This window comes from Patella vulgata, chromosome 9 (genome assembly GCF_932274485.2).
Source record: "Patella vulgata chromosome 9, xgPatVulg1.2, whole genome shotgun sequence".
NCBI lineage: Eukaryota > Metazoa > Mollusca > Gastropoda > Patellidae > Patella > Patella vulgata.
This window is the reverse complement of record NC_065887.2, coordinates 23,846,660-23,859,902: the sequence shown is the minus strand read 5'-3', so window position 1 is coordinate 23,859,902 and position 13,243 is coordinate 23,846,660. Positions and strand designations below refer to the sequence as shown.

At 36.7% G+C, this 13,243-nt stretch overlaps 1 long non-coding RNA gene across 1 annotated transcript; it reads left to right on the top strand.

Moving 5' to 3' along the window:
* Window positions 1-3,936: 3,936 nt before the first annotated feature.
* On the top strand, window positions 3,937-8,137 carry LOC126831812 (uncharacterized). Its single transcript, XR_007684364.2, has 3 exons — window positions 3,937-4,034; window positions 4,932-5,114; window positions 7,430-8,137. It is a non-coding gene; the product is annotated as an uncharacterized LOC126831812 (long non-coding RNA).
* The last annotated feature ends 5,106 nt before the right edge of the window (window positions 8,138-13,243 follow it).

The following is a 13,243-nucleotide window of genomic DNA, read 5'->3' as shown; positions in this document are numbered from 1 at the left end:
CTGCGACGTCGTGTCACTGCTTGACCAGGCATGGGCGAAAAGAATATTCTCTTTCAGCGTACGATCCAGGGTTGCACAAACACCGCGTATGCTGAACATCCGGACTACTGTCCCTTTCTTCGACGTTTCTCGCCTGAGATAAATATCGTGCATATTCTCACTCCAATGATGGATTAGCAGAACTACTATGTTAATCGTACTCAGATGATATATAAACCTGTGGATAGACATATTACAAGATATTTTTAACTTGAAATTGATAACTTATGAGATAGCTGCATTTTGGCCGCCATCTTGGATTTCAATGATGACGTCATATGATTTCTGATTTTATTATCACCAAATATTATTCTCTGATCGTTTTGTGAATTGTGTGCGAGATTTTACCATGATAATTCGTCAGAAAATGTCGAAATTCTATTCATACCGAAATTATCCCTCTTTTTATGTGATCACCGAAGGCCAAAATTTCACCCGGCCACAAATTTTTTTCCCCAAAACCGATTGATGGGGGAAATTTTTCTGGAATACTACACCCCATACTGGTTAAGAATATGTAACAAACATTCATTCCGCATTTAATTCCCAAGAAATATATACCTCTACTAGCTCAGTAATGAAACAGGAACGCCTCAATGAAGGACATTGTACGTTCTTGCAAATTTCTTAATAAATAACATAAATTCCCATGCGTAGTACTCAATTTTACTGATGTTAGGACCTGAATCTCAACTTAAAAACGAAGACTATATCAATCATATTAGTAAACGAAAATCCAAATACGAAATCACAAGGACAGGTTATTGATGGCGAAGTCGTTACTTGTACATAATTACTACTGAAGAGCTATAAAAGACAACTGTAATAATTTAGATGCAACTGAACATGAAATATTGTCACTACATGTATGGTTGCCAATTTTATTTCGAGGAAATGGTCATTTTGGTTTTTGATTTCAAATTTTTCTCAAATAACTTCTTATTTGCACTCACCAACATTCTGGTAATACGCACATAGATTTCAAAATGTAAGCGTGAGTAGGTTTTCAGATATTAGCTTCCAAAAAAAAGAGGAAAAAATGAACAAGATGGTCGTCGTTAACATGTCAACCCAAAAACATAATTTGACCCTAACAAAATTTTAAAAATGGTTGATCGACACCTTTCAAATGGTAAAATACAAACACACTTAGTAAGTTGTTTTAGAAAAAGTGTCTGACCTACTTACTATCCACTTGATCCACCATGGACATTAGTTGGGAGACCTCGTGGAAATAAACCGCACCCTTGTCTAGCACAGTCTTTTAAAACGACAAGAACCTAGCCAGGATATGACACCACGGTGCCACCTTCGGGTCACCTATCCTGGTCGCGAATCCCAAACAGGCTATGTGGCACTCTGCTGTAACCTTTGTCACTGTGGGGACACAATCCTGGCCACGGCACTAAATCTCTGATGTGACGCTACGGCTTCTGTCTAAATCTACACGATGTCTAATGCGATGTTGTTCTATTAAGGGCCAACGATGTCTGAATATATCTTTATGTACACACGTTCTTTTTAAGTTGGTGAGCTACGGGGCCCCTTTCTAGGACGGGGCCCAATTTAGGGAAATTGGTCAAATACGGCGCAGAACAGTAGGACATTAATTTAACCGTATTGCACTTCATTCCAAAGATTTCCTAGATCAATAGACAAACATAATATACGGAAATTGGATTTATATATAAAAAAAAAACACAAGTTACAGTCAGGCGAGAAAATAAGCATTTTCAATGTACACCTGAGATAGGAATAATAAAATGTACGTAACGGATTTATACTGAAAGTTCTTATAAACTTCTGTCTAAAATAGGTTATCAGAAAAATATAAATCGGAAAAGCGAAATTATATGGTAAATTTTGAATAATAAGGTAAACAATAAATCAATAGTAACTAGTAACTATGGAACTATTATTTTTATTAACCAAAATTTCTTTTTGAGGCGCTACATTATAGCAATGGTTATTTATAAGAGCTATGACCTTTTGCAATGTAAGGGCAATAGTTTACTTTGATTTACATAGTTTTTGTTTTAATCTGCCGAAATAAACTATTGGTCATGCTTTCAATCAGTTTAAAATATGAGGTTATGTCTCCTTTTTATTGACAGCCATTATTCTTTAATATCAATGAGAGAATGGGGAAATCCATAATATCGATATATTGGATGGAAAGGAATCTTATATTCCAATAAGATTCTTTTTCTTGATAACACTTGTGGAATTAAAACTGCTCACAGTGAACCTCTAACAGCATAATAAAATGGTCATACTGGTATTCTTTTTGTTATCTGTTTTGAGTGAATCCAGCAGCTGTCCTGAATACGTGTTTAAGATGATTCCATTTAAAGGTCGTTTAGTAAACAGTTATCAACGATATATAAATTTATCAGTTGAAGATTGTGGAGAGAAATGTATTGAAAAGTTGAATTGTGGTTCGTTTTCATATAAACCGGATGAGAGCCGTTCTGAATGTTATTTACATTTTAACAGAGTTTGGGCTGGGGAGCATTACACACATTGCGACGGTTTAGTGACGTACTGGCGACTTGAAGGTAATTTACCATTATTATATTTCGTCATCCAGGTAGAAATGCTGTCGTCCTGGGACTTTATTTACAAAAGCTTAAAAGAGCTCAATCGCTAATATTTGGGACCTAGAAATTGATACAAATGGGTCGCAACGCATATAATAATGTAATACAAATGTATATAAACTGATTTACATTCAATCGTTTCCGTTTTCACTATAATTTGAAATCAGTTACGTTCGGCGAAATACACCAGAAGTTTCAATCGAATGGCAGTCTTTAGCGTCTGGTTATTCTAGTCTACACCAATAGAATTTATTGCGCATGACTTGTGGAATATGTCTAGCATCGTTCTTCGAGTCCCCTGTTACAAATGGCGCTGAAACGCATTATGGTACACAATTCGTGTACCAATGATAAAATGTTTATTTTGTCTTAAATACTGGATATCAGAAGCCCATCTTTTCCCGTTAAGATTACAACATCAATGTTGATTTAAATTGACAAATAATTCGTGTTTTCAATGTCGAATGCTTTAGATGATATTGGGTTATAATTATAGACTTGGCTACTTTAAATTAAAGATCATAAAAATCAAAACGACCAAATTTAACTTCGAGCAATCTGACTCTTCGGGCAGGCAGATAAAGTGGGGGAAAATTATGATATAATTTTATAATCTAGTTGGCAAAATGAACTGCCCAAGTCTAATAAAACACTAATTTTGCATTTCTATTTATTGAATACCGTGACGTCGTACTGAATTGACTATGGATTAAAACATTTTGTCTGAAGCCACTCTGCTTGGCAAAATATTATCTAGTTGGCAAAATAAAGTGCCCGAAATCTAATAAAACATTAATTTTCTTTTATTTTAATTGAATACCGCGAATTTGTACTGAATTGACAATGGATTATAGCATTTTGTCTGGAGTCACACATATTCCTGAAGCAATGGCCCGAGAAATCCCGCTCTGGCCATTGCTGGATTAGCTTCTGATACTTGCGCTTTTGAGGGAGTGTGTCTATTCTTCCCGTTCAATCAAATCTATCCCCAAGCACACAACATGACAGCCCTTCTTTTAATCAGGGGCCTTCCCTAAAACTTTGGACAGTGATTTAAGGTATTAAAAACAGTGAAAGTGTTGTTCGTCTCAAAACAGTATTGTTTACATAATATCCGTACTGATAGCCTCGTTTGTCACACAATTAGTTTTTCTGCAATATTCTGCTATGCACTGGTTAATTGGGCATCATAAAATCGTGAGTCATGACGTAACGTTATGTAAACATATTTGGTCCAATTTGGGGCTCTGTTTGATATTGTTACGCAGTTAGCTATTGGTTGTTAATCGGACTATTGACCAGTCATAATTTAGAACAAGAATTTGCCTTCTTTACAGCAGTGAGTACGTACGTAACTAACGTACGAAAATTAAATGGTAGCTGGCTTCTCTGCAGGTAGGATGAGTCTGTCGTTTGAGTCTAATCAAACGAAACACTGCGAGGCGTATGGGAGTCACACTGCTTTGTGCGACATTTTTCGGGCATTAATTATTATTTGTGAATTCAGCTCCAGCAGTCTGATTGGATGATTGGAATTCAGGTCGGCATAGAGTGGGATTTCGGTTGCATCTGATTGGATGATTGGAAGTTAGGTCGGCATTGAGTGGGATTTCAGTTGCCAAACCATTGGACAACTTTGAAGTTGTTAAACTCATGGGCTAGAATAGCAGAAAAACGTATCTGCGGCGGTTAAATTTTGAAATTTTCTCGGGGAGAGCGAGTTCCCCATACCCCACAACAAACGATTTGGAATTCAGGTCAGCCACCTAAGTTCGGCTATATGGGACCATTGAAGTTGCTGTATTCACGGGCTGGAATAGGAAAACGCGTATGCGGCCGTCAAGTTTTCCAAACTTTCTTCGAGATTCACATACACGGTAAGCTCAGAGATTTCGGCGCTCGTTGACGATCGACGCCGCTGTCTGTAAACGGGATTTTTTTCGACAGTTCAGGTCTCTCCCCCTAACATCCATCGGACCCGTTCTGGATAACATAGACCATTTCGTATGTCCCATGGCGATTGCAACGAAGCGCTGGGTAATCATGACAAATGTTCATGGCTATTTTATGATTCATAATATGCGCTTTATACGTATGCTGTTACCGGGTAGTTCAAAGTGGCGATTCGCTGATCCTACCAATGCTCTCGATTTTCAAATAAGGATTTTTAAGGAACATTTCAAGATAAAACAGAATGTACGGAGATGTACAGGAATGACTAGGTTATAAAATAAATGGAAATGTGTTCTAGGGGAGCAATGTAAATACTTTAATTTCTGCTTTATATTCCAGATGTATGTCCATCAAATTATATATACAACATAACCTACAATATATGTTATAAGGCCTACCTTAACGATACGGACATTACAACCTGGAGCAAGGCCTTTGCTCGGTGTGAAGCAGACGGCGGATATCTGTTTCTTGTTAACTCTTTGGAAAGGTTTCAGATGCTGGACGACCTCTTTAAATCAGGTATACGTTAGTCTAAATAATCTGAAACACGTTATTAATGTAAAAATGGCAGTTTTCTTTTTTTTTTAAAAAAAGCAATAAATGTTTTTAAATAGCCAATTGTTTTTCTTTTTAAAAAAAAAAAAAAATACCGAGTGCCCAAATTTATTTGCATTTTGCAATGGAACATGGTCGCTTTTTTGCACATATAACCACGTTCATTCAACAATCTACTTTCAAATCAAAAACAAAATATGGCCGTCGATTTTTTTTTAAAGGAAGATAGACTGGTTTTGTAAATGCAATCCAATTTTAATCGCGCCTCGGGAGGTCAATCCTAATAAACTCGTATCTAATATAGACCCGTCAATCCTAATAAACTCGTATCTAATATAGACCCGTTTTTCGTTTACTTGTGCCACATAAAAAGCTTCATACGATTTTTTTTTGTCTAATGCCTTCTACGAAAACAATAAGCTATTTGACTGGGTAGTGGGTATGCCCGTCTTTCCGTCAGTTTGTCACACACTTTGACATGCACTAAGATTATTTCTAGTAAATGAAGTTTAATATATTTTTTAAATTATCATCATTATCGCATTCTCCTAAGTGTGAATGGATAGCAATAGACGGCAGCTTATCCAAAAAGAAAACTTGGGCGTTGTCCAGATTTGATAAGGATTCTTTATGCCTTCAAGTTTTTCCAGGAATATAATGTCTCTGGAACAGAAAGCCCCGGGGTTCATCCTTTTCGATCCAATTGCCTTACAACCAAATTTGAACATCAATGGAGTTAGCTTCTCAATCCTAACGCTTCACACCAGTTTTGAAAATAATATGCTAAAAGCTACAGCCTCGATCATGTTAATACGGTTTTAAGGGTGGGTAGGCTAACTAAGGAAAGCAAATTCCCACAGCGCTGAGGGTTTACTCTCTTATTAACCCAAAGCTTCACGCAAAATTTGAATAAATCCGTTAAAAACAGTAGCCCCTATCTAAGTTTTCGGAAACGGAGCATAACTCCAGAATGCCAATAGCTTGACCCCAATGCTTCACACCAAAATTGAAAAGAAATCCATTACAAATTGTTTTGTCTTTCGCGTTAACAAACTAATTGTGGGTGGACTGCATAATTCTTAACAAAGCTTTCTGAAAACTCCAGAATGAAATGTCAGCAAAAGTTGAATATAGATAGAGCTCGTATTCCCATGACTACAAAGATTTACATCAAATTTGAAGTCAATTTCTTTAAAAGAAAAACAACCTGTAGTCTCTTTCGAGATAACAGGGTTTTCGGCAAATAATAGGTAACTCCGGAATGAAAGGTGACTGTGCGCTACATATCGATAGGGTTCGTCCTCTCATAACCCCAATGTTTCGCACCAAATTTGATGAACAAAAATCCGTTAAAAACTGTATCCTGCCCACTATCGTGTTAACATGGTTTTCGGAAAAGAGGAGAGATCCTGGAAAGAATGATCTCGGGGCGCTGAAAATCGATAAGCTTCGACCTCAAATTGGAAAAAAAAAATTCTTTAAAAAAGCAGATTGTTGACAGACGGGCTGACGAACATGGATGATGACATGGTTTATTTTAGTTATAAGAAAGGTTTTCTGTTTAATATAGAAATTCTTTACCTACATGATGTTTTACGAAAACTGGGGTAATGAAGTAGCTTGCATTATTCTACTGCTATCTTAGACAGTTATGTCAGTGTCCATTGCTAGAAGTAGGGTACTATAGTCCAGTCATCTCGTGCACGAATTAGTACAATTAACTAGAATAGTGTTGACTTAAAATGGTGCCTATACGAAACACTTACCCAAAAATGGTAGGCCGAATTGACCCGCCCTAATAAATGGCGCATTATAATATCTATATAGGAGAGATATGGTTTGATTTACCTTCAGATATCATGATGAGGCCGTAGGGAAGACATTATTCGGAGCTCAAGGAGAACATACTCATAGCCTCCTCGGCTTAGAGGCTAGGATCACCCTGTAACAACATAAACGGTGTTCCAGAGTCAGTTAATTGATGATTGAAATAATTGATCCCACAGCGTGCAGTCGAAGAAGGTCCTAGACGATAATGTCACAGCTAGTGCTACCCCAAAGTGTCACTCATCTGTACCCCATAGTGCCACACACACACACACACACACACTGAAATGTGGACGCATAAAAATTATATACTCAAAGTGATTTAGTAGCCTCTTAATAAATGAAAAACAAGATATCCTTATAAAACTTGTGGTGTTGATCATTGGATGTTAAAACTTGGAGTTAATTAACAAACTTCTGGTTATTAATAATTTTTATTTTTTTACTTTTAGAGTTCGTACCAGCCAGACAAGTGTTTACTGGCGGTAACGATAAGCTCAGTGAAGGAAAATGGCAATGGTTGGACGGATCAACTACATTTAATTGGACTGGTACACAACCTAACGGTGGAACCTCAAAGAACTGTGTTGGACTACACACTAACGAAACTTTAACTATGTTGAATCTTGCCCTATCATGCATTTCCGTTATTAATTTTATTTGTGAAATACCTATACGGTTATACGTAACCAAGTAAGTCGTTTAAGACTCAAACACAAAGGCCGATTTATTTATATTCATGACTTAGATTATCAACAAAACTGTTTCTGTAATTAGAGTTATTGTCCATGATCACTGGTAGAATATCTGCCAGATTTACGTAGTTGCTATTTATATGCATCTAATTGCTTTTTAATTGCAACTTTTGTTCTAATTGATGATTGGCGCCAATAGTGTCCTTTAAATTAATGTGATGAAGAATTTATGATAAGTTAGCTCAATATAACATTGGTGTAACCCAACCCACTCCCTCACTGTATTTCAAATATATCTGAAAAAAGTTCTTTGATGAACAGGTCGTGTTAAGATCGATTTATTAACATCAAATTATTATTATTCAGTGTCTTAAACGGCATTTCACGATACAAGTAATCTTGACAATACTTTACAATCCCAACTGCGTTAATTGTAAATAACGTCTAATAAATCAGGATAAGTAAAATTCAGAAACAAAAGAAAATAGATTGTAATCTTTGACTTAAGTCTAAATAATAGGATTCATATGGTGTGTTATTTGGATTAATGATATACTTTCCTGTATCGTGTCAAATAGACGACAATCTTAAAAACAATGGCTATCTTGGAGGAATCTTAAAAACAATGGCTATCTTGGAGGCATACAATAAGCCTTGGGTAAATAGCCTACGCGTGGGGATATACATCGAGAGGTTTCGGATTGTGCATTTTGAAAGTCTGTCGCTCGGAGAAAGTAGCTTTTGAAATGAAAATGAAATGGGGTTTAACGTCCTACTGTTCTGCTCCTATACTGGGCTAATGAAGACGGGCATACGCCATACAGTGTGCTATGATGGAAATTTTTCCCGGACAGCAGCACTGTCGCCTACTCTTATATCGAATTCCAACTCCCAAGGGATCTTTGACGTGCATTCCAATGTATACACGGGACCTCGGTTTTCCGTCTCATCCGAAGGACTAGACAGGTTTCCTTGTCAGGCCCTCCGTTCTGCACCACTGACAAGGGGGAAACCACGTCGGAAAATCTGGATGAACTCTCTCGGCCAATGCAGGGATCGAACACCCGACCTCCAGGCTAGCGAGCCAGCGTCTTAACCACCTAGCCACCGTGGCTCCCTTTTGAAATGAAATGAAATTAAATTTAGGTTAAGGTTCTGCTTGTCTCGACCGACTGGGCTAATTAAGACAGGTATATGGCATACAGCTTGCCATAAGGGAAATTTTGCCCTGACTGTGGCACTACGACCGACTCATATTTCGAATTCCAACGCCAATGTGTATTATACGTTGTCCCTTGCCAAGCCTTCCGTCCTGCCAATGAGCCACCACGGCTCCAATTGGCTAATGAAGATGGGGAAACAAAAAAAGCGGAACGGGGGATTATGGGATATCCCAGACATGCGCAGTGTATGTAACAGAACCCCTAATTGGTGCCCCTCAACCCACCGTTCAGCTATTTGCTGTTATGATTAAAGGACAATATTGGTGCCAGTCGTTATCACATATGTGATAGAACTGGTTAAACACGTTCCAAATATTATTTTATCACAGAGATCTTTGCTACGATAGATGAATAATCAATGTTTCAACAATAGGAAGTGACGAACGCAAAAGGAAAACACGAGTTATCCTGCTATATAATTTGCTGAAGTGACGGGTGATAACAGATACATGGGCGAATTTCTGCTCACTAAAAATTCCTTCGAAGACTAACAGTTGTTATATGAGACTATAAGAGTATATCTGACAATTCAAAAAAGTAATTGCATGTCATTAGATAAGAGAACAAGAGAAAAATAGAAACAGTCCGTACATTCACGGGTGTTTATTCATTCTATACTAATAAAAACATGGTAATGCACGGACTTTTTCTATGTTTCTTTCAAGTTCTCTTATCTAGTGAGAGTCAATTCTGTTTATGAATTGTCAGATATCCTTTCACAGGCCCATAACACAACTTTTGGTCTTCGAAGGAATTATTAGTGAGCAGAAATTCGCCCATGTATCTGTTATCACCTGTCACTTCATTCAGTTATATAAAGCGATAACTCGTGTTTTCCTTTTGCGTTCGTCACTTCCTATTGTTGAAACATTGATTACTCATCTATCGTAGCAATGATCTCTGTGATAAAATAATATTTGGAACGTGTTTAACCAGTTCTATCACATATGTGATAATGACTGGCACCAATATTGTCCTTTAAATGGACCCGATTTGACCAACCTGGGCCCGATTCCTAGAAAATTCTTAAGCACGTTCTTGTGCTTAGATTTAAGTAGACTTACCTTATTTTGTGTTCCCAGAAAATCCTTAAGAACGTTTTTGTGCTTAGATTTTAAGTAGACTTCATTGTAAGCACAAGAACGTTATTATGCGTTCCAAGAAAAAACTTAAGCACAACTTCGTTCTTAAACATAGTCAATCTAAGGACAAGTCCCAAGCAAGGTACACGGCTTGCTTACCAACCTTAAGTCTGTTTCTGCTTCAGAAAGATGGCTGACCGTAGAGTTATTCGACGGCATTTTCGACACCTTTTGATACCAAAGAGACAATTACAAGACGAGAAAATCCTTCTCCGTAAGAAATTTCAAATTAAGAATGCTATAGAAAATTTCGCTTCTAGGCCTACCCTGATAGGCTACAAACATACAGGCTACTTTAAGATCAGGCGCTCTCACAATTATTCAGTTAGTTTGTATGTGTCTGCGTTTTTTTATCTTGTGGCATATTTTATATAGGGGACATGTCAAATGCATCGAAATGAACATTATATATGACGTCAATGAAGCAGACGACAAATTTAAGACGTAATTCGCATACCAAAGTTGTTTTTATTGCGTTAAAGAGCATCGTAGTCGCAGTTTATGGTAAACTTTACCAGTCACAATGTGCTTAGACTTATACTTGACTTGTGCTTTCGTAAGAATGGTCTTGAGAATTTTCTAGGGACGGTATTTTTATAAGTTTCTTACGTAAGAAAAAGTGAAGCATGACTTTGTGCTTACTTTAAGAATTTTCTAGGAACCGGGCCCTGGTGTATTTTGTTTGAAATTACTCTTGGGCAATTGTAGCTAACAGCACCAGCTTCTGTCTCCATGATTGCTCTTGCAGGTTGATAGGTCATGGGTATATAGTTTCAAGCACGAAAATGTCTTTATTATGACATTAAAATATCCTTATTTTCACCCCTGAGGAAGCGTTAATCTTCTGATTGCGTGCTCACAAATCAGAAATAAAAGCCGTGACAAGCATATCAACACAGTACAATGTTGTAAACCAATATTTGAATTTATTTATATAACAATGGTTATGTATACAATAAATCTCTACAAATTGTTAATGCATTTAAAATCCAAAATGCACCATGCCCTTACTAGAATTGAATTATGCATAACAGCGAACCGTATAAACTAGTGCCAGACTTAGCTGAAAGTAAATTTTAAAAATAGTTTTTTTTATCCAATATGACCATAGTCCTTTAATTTTAACTCTAGCATATGAGAGCTTTAATCTTTCAGCCTATGTTTTTTTTTTAACACACGACGACGTGTACAAAATTTTCTTAACCTTGTTTGCATTCTAATGATAAATTTTCCGATATTACTTTTATTTTTCTTGTTTTTAACTTCTTTTACAGGTACTCCCCCATCAATGATACATGCAGATGCTTCTATTACTGTTTCCCTGTCTTGTGGATCGTTGCTATCTATATCCCGGTTTTCATTTATTTTGGCAGCTATTTCCATTTCCACCACGGCCCGTACTTCCTCTTCCGTTTCTCTGTCTTCTCTTTCTTTATCACCCATTTCGTTTATTCCACACCTTTCCACCTTGCTGTCTTGTGTTTCACTATCTTTAGTTTCTTTATTTTTGTTGTTTTGATTTTGTGTTTCCATATCTTGTATTACTGTTACTTTATCTTTATCTTCGGTTTCATTAGTTTCGCTACCTTTATCTTCTGCTTCGCTATCTTCAGTTTCGCCATTTTCTCCACGTTCTGCTTCTTTAACCGTTGTTACTTGTTCTTGTGCAGGTAGATTCATTACTTTTGGACGAGGTCCGAAAATATTTTTACGAGGTTCGTCTGCATGTATTTTTATACCCTTTTCCGGTCTAACCAATATGTATGGTTTGATACTTTCTGGTGGTGAAGTACTATCCATAAACAGCTTCATAAAACATTCTGGTCTGACTGGAAGATTATAATACAGAAAAAAGATAATAAATTAGGTACGAAGCAAAGTGCCAAATCGAGTAGGTATCATATCACCAATCGTGTGCTCATATAGCTACGTCAATAAAAACATAAACGCCCAATTTATAGTTTATATTACATTGTGTTAGAGATATCAGGAGTTAAAGAGTTTACTCTGTTCTGTGCACGATGCCTGCATATCTACGTATAATATATAAAATGTTAAAATTTTATTTACCTTTATTTTGATTTTTTGTTGATTTACAACCACCAGGAATATCCCCAACTAGGACAAACTTTCTGGTAGTCTGATTTTCTTCTTTTAACTTTTGCACCTCAAAGATCTTTCCATTCTTCAGGCAAAATTTTCTCCCCTCTCTTTTGAAGTATCCAGGTTCCAATCCCTTCTCGAAATCTTCGGGACACGATGGCATTTCAAACGTCTTAAATATGATAATTGAAAAGCAATATAAAATATGAGGCGACAAGACGGTATACAAGCCAAAATCAACTCGAAAATAGGAAATTAAGAAATAACACACCGCGATAATAGCGCCCCCCGTTTTTTCTTAATTTCTACTTTTCGACTTGCATTTTGGCTTGTATGCCGTCTTGTCGACTTTCGACTTAGTCATATTTTTGTATTTACTGATGTCAGTAAGAAGGCGCCAACACGCTATACAAGCCAAAATGCAACTCGAAAAGTAGAAATTAGGAAATTAACACACTGCGCTATTAGCGACCTATGATCTGTCGTACTTTTCGCCTAGGAAGTTGTTGTACTCTCTGCCTTCCAGGTCACATTTGAATACGCGCAATTCTCCTTAACAAAAATGTCTTAATTTCCTATTTTCGAGTTGATTTTGGCTTGTATACCGTCTTGTCGCCTCACATTTTGTCGTAACTTCTACTTTTCAACTTTTCGACTTTCGTGTTCTGAAGAGGCGAAAAGTAGAAATTATGAATGGTAGTTATAGGCTTCCATAGTTTACCACTGTACATTAACATAGGTTTTACTTGTAAGAATTTCTCTATTATTTAAATAGGTATGATATATGCGAAGATATTGACATTACGTTTCGCCCATTTTGGAGTTTTGGGAAAAGCGAAGGCGACCATAAGACACCATGCAACAGACAAATTAGATGCTTCGTCAGCCGCACAGTATTAAGCGCCATGGCGAGGAAGGCTTTTTTTTTATTGCAAAATGATCACTATAATTTATTGAAAAAAATATAGTTTAGATTTCTTACCTAATACCCGGACGCTGTTTATTTTTTGCCACTAAAATAAACTTGTTGAATAGATAATGCCATACGAATATTAATAATAAACTTTCTCGACAAATAGACAATAAGTAGTGACGTAAAAAAT